Raw genomic sequence first — 8238 nt, forward strand, 5'->3', positions numbered from 1 at the left:
ATCCCACCTACCCTACAGGTCAGGGAGAGGAGAGCTGAGGGTAGTCTCTAGGCAACCTGAAGAGGGGACACACCCAGTGGGACATAGGAAGCCTGAGTGCAGGGGTCAGCACTGCCAATCTTTAACAGAGGATGCTAGGGTTGACCAGAGCGTCCTGAGGCCACAGTGTCCAGCTCACAGTGCCTGTGATTTGCATTGCCCTTTTCTCTTGAAATTCTCTTCCTCATCCTCCACGGTGTGGCCAAAATGGCTTCCCCTCTGAGCCCTGCCTTCGTTTCCCCTGACTGGATGGCACATCGTTTATATGTGAGTCTCCAGCTCACTGCAACAGCTCAGAATTGATTTTGTTCCATCTGAAAACAGTGGAATATACACCTGTCAGCTGAGGAATGTTTAGGATGTTCCAGATACTGTGCTTGGTTCCCAGTTGTCCCGGGTTGGGTTAGAGCCTGGGTCTGTGTATTTGTGTTCCAGTTACTTTATGCTGCATAATAAACATTCCAAAACGTAGGGGCTTTATTTTGCTTGCCTCTGTGGTAACAGCTAGGGCAGCCAGAAGGCTGGGGCAGGAATCTTCCAAGGTTCATTCACTAATGGCTGGTGACTGGTGCTGGTTGTCAGCTGGGACCTTAGCTGGCACTGCTGACTGGAACACCAACGAGTGTTCCTCCCTTTACAGCCCAGGCTTCTTCACAGCATGGTGGCTGGGCTCCAAGAGAGAGAAAGGAAGAGAGAGAGAACACGTCAGACAGGAGGAAGCTGTATTTTCTTTTATGACCTAGCCTCAGAAGTCACACAATGTCACTCCCCTGTGTTTCATTGGTTAGAATCAAGTCACTAAAAGGGACTCATAGTCAAGGGAAGGGGAATGAGACTCTACCATGTCCTAGGAGGAATGCTGCAGACGGGTCTTCAACCCCTACTGTTGGCCTTTGTTGTACGCCTCTTCTTTGTACCTAACATAGAGCCCTGAACAGAATATTAGGCAAAATTGCTGGTTGAGTCAAGTTGCCTTTTAGATTGGTACAGATCTGGGTGCAGAAGATAGATTGGAATGAACCCCCTTCCTTCCCATTAAGTCATTCAGAAACACAAAATGTTTGGAGAAGTCAATCATTTTCTGCCTCCAGCCGCCCACAAGCTTGGGAGTTGGGTAGGTCAAGGTTACTGTCTACATTCTGTCCCCAGTTTCCCTACCCAGGCTTTCCTCCACTGCGGCATGATGTCAATCCCATGGTTTAATCAGACGGGTACCCTCATGGTCTCCCAGCAGGGATGCTCCGGTCCTGGTCTAATCAGATGGGTACCCAGAGCCTTTGCTCAGCTGGTCTCCCCTGCCTGGGATGCCCTCTCTGCTTCTCCCTACTTTCTGTTTTTTTGTTTATTTGTTTTGTTTTTTGTTTTTTTGAGACAGAGTCTCACTATGTCACCCAGACTGGAGTGCAGTGATGTGATCTCTGCTCACTGCAACCTCTCCCTCTTGGTTTCAAGGGATTCTCACGCCTCAGCCTCCCAAGCAGCTGGGATTACAGGCATGCACTATCATGCCTGGCTTACTTTTAAATTTTTTGGTAGAGATGGGGTTTTGCCATGTTAGCCAGGCTGGTCCCGAACTCCTGGCCTCAAGTGATCCACCCGCCTTGGCCTCCCAAAGTGCTGGGCTTATGGGTGTGAGCCACCATGCCCACCCTTCTTACTTTCTCACTCCTATCCAGTCTTCACTACCCAGCTCAAAGAGCTTTCTTGGCATTTCCCTCTCATCACCGCCATTAGCTCCCCAACCTTTGCCTCAGCAAAAAGAAGTGACTAACAAACTTGTATTCCCAAAGCCACAACCCTGCGCCCATAAGGGAGCTCAGGGCAGCAAAGCCAAAGACCCTGGCCCCAGGCAACAAGGCAGAGTGGGGCAAGCCGGACCACAGGAATGAGCAAAGCAAGAGGAGGTGGCTCCTTCTCGTGAAAGCCAATGCCACCAGAGGAAATTGAAGGATAGATTGATCTCTTTAGAGAAGCATAAAAAATACAAAATTTTATGTGAAATTCCTTAATTTGTAGAGGTTGATAACTAATTTAAAAATTTAGGCTGCAAACGAATCCCCTGGGCCATATTTGCCCCTCTCTCCCCTTCACAGCTTTTGACTGGGAAGATTTGGGGCTGAGAGAAAGGGTTTAGGGAGGGCCTTGGGGTGTGTGGGGTTTTCTCTGGAGGCTAGAAGCTAGAGAGGGCCAGTGTGTTGAGGATGGAACTTCTGGAGGGTTCTTGAGAGGTCTTGATGCAAATGAAGCTCCCAAACTTGGACTCTGCTCCAAAGGAGGTGTCTACCAGCAGCAGAATGGGGCTTCAGTGGAAGTTGGATTGAGTTATAGAAAAATAAAACCTTAGGCAGGGTGCAGTGAGTGGCTCATGTCTGTAATCCCAGAACTTTGAGAGGCTGAGGTGGGTGAATCACCTGAGGTCAGAAGTTTGAGACCAGCCTGGGCAACATGGTGAAACCCCGTCTCTACAAAAATACAAAAATTAGTGGGGTGTGGTGGTGCGCACCTGTAATCCCAGCTACTCGGGAGGCTGAGGCAGGAGAATTGCTTGAACCTGGGAGGCAGAGGTTGCAATGAGCCAAGACTGCACCACAGCACTCTAGCCTGGGTAACAGAGCGAAACTCCATCTCAAAAATAAATAAATAAATAAAAATAAAAATAAAAATATAAATTGGGGTCAGGAGAACCAAGGGATGCCCCAGTGGACCACCTGAGTGCCAAACATATTCTTGCCTGCCCCCGTTGTATAATCAGCAACCCTGCTTTCTCCTGATGACCGGGGTCCGTTACCCACGATGGGATGGTGGCTCTTTTCCCTTCCTGTTGGTCTCTCTGCACAAAGAGCCCAAAGTGACTGGAAAGCAGCCATAGCTAGGAGTTTGATGGAATCCTCAGAGTGTCGCTGGTGGAAGTGTATCCTCCTCTGGGAACCAAGATCTCTAAACCACAGAGCTGTGGGAATGGGACATTGAAACTGATTAATGCCTCATTCTATATCTCTGTGGTTTAGAGATCTTGTCCTGGAAGTGATGGTAAGCGGGGCCACTCAGGCTTGCACCTCTTAATTTCCAGGTGAAACACTCCTCTCAGGGGTGGGGGCACAATACCATACAATGCCTGCTGACTTAGAGTGTCAGGATGCATAGTGCCCTCTCCAGTTGGTGCTTTGGCTGCCTGGCCCTTCAGTGACCATTCCACCTCAGGCTGGCCTCTAGAGGATGAGGGTGTGGTATCACCAGGGACCTCATGGTCATTTGCCTTTGCAAAGTAGGTCTCTTTGTCTCAATGCTACATGGGATCCTGTATTGGTAGACCACATATTCTGCAGGTGCTGGTCAAGGTCTGTGGGCATAAAAGGTGAATCCATGCCCATAGTATGGGTTAATTTCACCCAGAGTGAATTGCTGCTCTTTCTAAGGTGGAAGGGGTCAAATGTTGAACTAGCCACTGAAAGGCTGGCTCGGCTCCCTAAGGGTTGTTTCCGTTTCATGGCCTCAGTGTTGGTCTCTGGGGCTGTCAGGTTAGACACTGGATAGTGGCAGTTGCTGCATCACCCTGGAGAGTGGAAGGCTGTGGTGTCCAGCCCATGCACAATCCTCCATCCGTTCTGCCTTGATGGGTGTGAAAGAACCCAGCTCGTGGTAGCATGCGCTGTTCTGTGGTGACTACTCTGTTCATGTACCCATGTGGCCAGTGATGGAGGCTGGGAAAGTCACTCTGACCATGTGGCTGTTCAGTGCCTTTTCTGTAGTGGGTGCTCTGTGTGGACATTGCTGTGTGATACGATTCGGTGCCCATTCCTGTGGGTCCATCCTCTTGTCTTGCAGGTCACACTCTGTGCCCCTTCCTGAGGGTCCATCCAGGTGCCTCTTTCCCAGCCCTCCTTGGTCTCTTTCTTCCAATTTTTCTCTTCTAGGCCCCTGAGGAACTAGCGCAGCCATTTTCTGCTGCTTGCACGCTGGTGTAAATTCTAATTTAAGACCACTTATCTTTCTACGAGGAGGGTCTTCTTTCACTGCTGCTTTTCAGGGCTGCCCCTGGATGGAGTTGCAGTCAATTTTTGGCCCTCACCCACAAATTAGGCTGAGCTGTTTGTGAACCAAATGTAGCCTTCCACCCAAGCCACCCAAGCCTGAAGGAGGGAGGGGGTGGTCCTGGTGCCAGAGTGTGCAGATGACACGAGATCTGGGCCGTCTGCTTGTACAGGTGACTTGTGCCCTCAGGCCCCGCTTGGACCTGATCTTGGAGGTGCCACTTCCATCTTATGATGGCTTCTTGCTGAGTCTGACCTTCTGCTTTGGTGGATATGAAAGAACCCAGCTCATGATGGCAGCCTTGGCTGTGTGAGGGAGGAAACATTTCGCCTCTACTCCCTTAGAGTGTTTTGGCTGGGCCTGAGAATTAAGTTGATATAAGATGGATTGGTAGGAGAAAAGTATACAAATTTATTTAATACAAGTTTTATGTGGCACAGGAGCCTTCATAACGAAATGAAGGCCTAAAGCAGCAGTTAGAGTTGAATGCTTATGAACTGAATTGAGCAAAGAATAATAACTTGTAATAAAGCAACTAAACTATGTGGGGAGGCTAAAAGAAGGTAAGTGATTTTCACTAGCTTTGTTCAGAATTCTCTCAGTCTCAACTTCTCATCCTTGATGATAACACTGTTACTTTCCTTCTAGTATGGGGAGGGCATCTTTCATAGGGGAACTTCATCTGCTTTTAAGAAACAGCATGGAGCCTGGAGTGATATTCTTGCATCTGCTATTTTTCAAGTGCCTTTCACTCAAAGGAGCCGACATGCCAGAGTGGAATACTTTGGGGTGGCATGTTCTTACTTCCTTTAGCTGTGTAGTCACTTTAAGTTCCATGGCCAGGGCCCAGGAGCTTGCTAAGTCCTGTTTTTCAGAAAGTATGTAATCCTCCACTGCAGATGGCATGGCCTTCCTGCAGAATCCTAGTCAGCTACATTGATTCTTCTATTGAGACTTGTTATAAACTGCAAACAACATCTTTTCCCACCACAGATACCTCTAATACCAGAGGGTCTGCTGGTCCATAAAGCCCAAGTGGCTGGGCCCCTTGTACTACAGCCTGGACCTGCTGCACAGCTCTTTCCTGCTCAGGGACCTGCTCAAGCTGGCCCTGGGCCTGCCCATCAGTACCTGGTTCCAAGCAGTATTCACGAGTGTGTCAAATGCAGCCTTTGAGTCTGAAGAAGCTGACCAGGCATTATACATTATACTTCCTTCTTAGTGGGAGGTACAAGGAGCCATAATGTGCTCGTTACTTAGGAGGGGTGCTCTGGCATGCCTCGGACCCCCGGGCTCCTAAACGATTGCCCGATCTGGTGGGTGCCTGAGTCCCCACAGGAATTCTCTCCCATCCCCTGGAATGCGCATGTCTTATTGACATCTCTAACATGCTAGTCACTTCTTGATCCTCTCTTCCAATGACATGATGTCCTCAGTGCAGCGGATCAAGGATGCTCTGAGTGCTGTCGACGTGAGATAGGTCCCCACATTATGACAGAGGGCAGGGGAGTTAACATAGCCCTTGGGCAAGGTCAGCAATGTGCACTGCTCCCTGTCCCAAGGGGAAGTGACTTGTTTCTGATCCCATTTTCTTATAAAAATGTTAAAAAAAAAAAAAAAAAAAAAAAAAAGGAAAATGCATTTGTCAGACAATGGCTGCATACTGTGTATGTGAGGTCTTGTTAATCTGCTGTAGCAAAGATACTACATTTGGCAGCAGCCACTGAGGCTACGACTTGGTTAAGTGTGCAATAATTCCTTGTCATCCTCCAGGACCTGTCTTTTGTAAGGGACCACAACCTCTGCATCTTTTAGAATGTTTAACAGTAGAACTAATCTTTGCCAGTCCTCCAGAGATGTGATATGGTCTGGGAGCAGTGGGGCGAGGGTAGTTTCAGTATCTTCCATTTGGCCCTTTCTACCATGGTAGCTCCCACCCTACAGCCAGGGAACCAATAATGGGGTTTTGCTTCCAAATATCTCCATTCGTGTTAGACATTTAGGGATTAGAGGAATGGCCGCCAATCCTCTTCATAGATGAGCCATGTAGACCTCTGTGAGCTGGGCTAGGAATCCATTTATTACCTCAGAGGTTGTTGTTAAGGTCAAATAAGATAATACAGGACATGGCCGGGCGCGGTGGTTCATGCCTATAATCCCAGCACTTTGGGAGGCCGAGGCAGGTGTATCGCCTGAGGTCAGCAGTTTGAGACCAGCCTGGCCAACCTAAAGAAACCCTGTCTCTACTAAAAATATAAAAATTAGTTCGGTGTGGTAGTGCACGCCTGTGATCTCCGCTACTTGGGAGGCTGAGGCAGACGAATCACTTGAACCTGGGAGACAGAGGTTGCAGTGAGCTGAGATTGTGTCTCTGCACTTCAGCCTGGGTGACAAAGCAAGACTCTGTATAATAATAATAATAACAATAACAATAATAATAATACAGGAGAGGAAGATTTGTAATATGCAATAAGTGACAGTTGATATTTTTCGCTTATTCATTCAACAACCATTGATTGAACACCTACATTGTACTGGACACTGTGCCAGGTGTTGAGGTGTTCAAAAAGGCGTACATGGTTCTATGATGTGAAAATTTCATACCCGTGAGCTAGGGTGAGCAGCTGTGCACTGATGCTTAACAGACAGTAAATACTGCACAACTGAGGCAGGGCTCAAGCTAGGAAGGAAAACCCAGCACACTAGTAGCTCAAGACCTCAACTCCAAGACTTTGTGACAATCCTTCCTGCTGGTCTAGACTGCAGTGGAGAAAAATGAGTATTGCTCAGAAGTTACCTGGCAGCTCTGTCAGGGAGCGGAAATGCACTCTAGGGGGAGATCCTGGGCTTTGGAACTAACTTCCCTGGGCTGGAATCCTGCCACTGCCAGATGAATGGATTGTGTGCATCCCTGAGCAGGTTACCATGCCTCTGAGCTTCCGTTTCCTCATCTACAAAATGGGTATAATGACTCCTGCTTTGCAGAGTTATAATTGTAAATGAGCTGCTATAAAACATGTAAGTACTTGCATATTTCCACATACAGCTTTTCCTGAATGCACGCTTTATTTTATCAAGAATTCTTCACTCTATTCCTCCATAGGGCCCCTTGTCTTTAGGACTAATGGAGCTTTGACCAAGCCCCAGATCAGCTTTTTGTGAGACTGTCAAAGCTGGGTCCTCCAGGACTTAATTTTTCAGCTCACTGGGAAGGCCCCCTACCTCCAAATGCAGCTCTTCCTCTGGCCTGCATGTGCTTGACATTCCACCAAAGCCTGTTCTTTGTACCTTTTTCATCTCCAGGAAGCCCCTGTCCATCAGTAACATCTGCTGATTGTGTGGCACTTGCTTTATCCTGTTCAAACTACCTTTTGGTCTTTCCAATAGCCTTGGGAAGTAAATTGGAGATTTGTTCCAAGGTTACTCAGTTGGAAAGGAAGGAGCTGGGATTTGAACCTAACATTCCCTGTGAAGTTCTCAGCTAGAAGCAGTCTGAGTTCTTAACTCCAGGCACTACTGTGTTGTCTTGCGAGTGACATGCTACCACTCTAGGTAAGGTACAAACAGGTTAATCATTATCCATTAAAAATAAAATATTAAGGGCCAGGCACAGCGGCTCACGCCTATAATTCCAGCACTTTGGGAGGCTGAGATAGGAGGACTGCTTGAGCCTAGGAGTCTGAGACCAGCCTGGGCAATATAGTGAGATGCTGTCTCTACAAAAAAAATAATAAAAATTAGCCAGGCATGGTGGTGTGCCCTGTAGCCCTAACTACTTGGGAGGCTGAGGTGGGAGGATCATTTGTGCTTGGGAGGTCAAGGCTGCAGTGAGCTGTGATTGTGCCACTGCACTCCAGCCTGGGTGACAGAGTGACACCCTGTCTCAAAAATACGTACATACATAAAACATTAAGAGCCTTCCCTCCCAGCGCTTTGGGAGGCTGAGGCAGGCGGATCACGAGGTCAGGAGATTGAGACCATCCTGGCTAACATGGTGAAACACCGTCCCTATTAAAAATACAAAAAATTAGCCAGGCGTGGTGGTGAGCGTATGTAGTTCCAGCTACTGGGGAGGCTGAGGCAGGAGAATGGCATGAACCCAGGAGGCAGAGCTTGCAGTGAGCTGAGATTCTGCCACCATACTCCAGCCTGGGAGACAGAGCAAGA

Source organism: Rhinopithecus roxellana, chromosome 1, assembly GCF_007565055.1.
Source record: "Rhinopithecus roxellana isolate Shanxi Qingling chromosome 1, ASM756505v1, whole genome shotgun sequence".
NCBI classification, from domain to species: Eukaryota; Metazoa; Chordata; class Mammalia; order Primates; family Cercopithecidae; genus Rhinopithecus; species Rhinopithecus roxellana.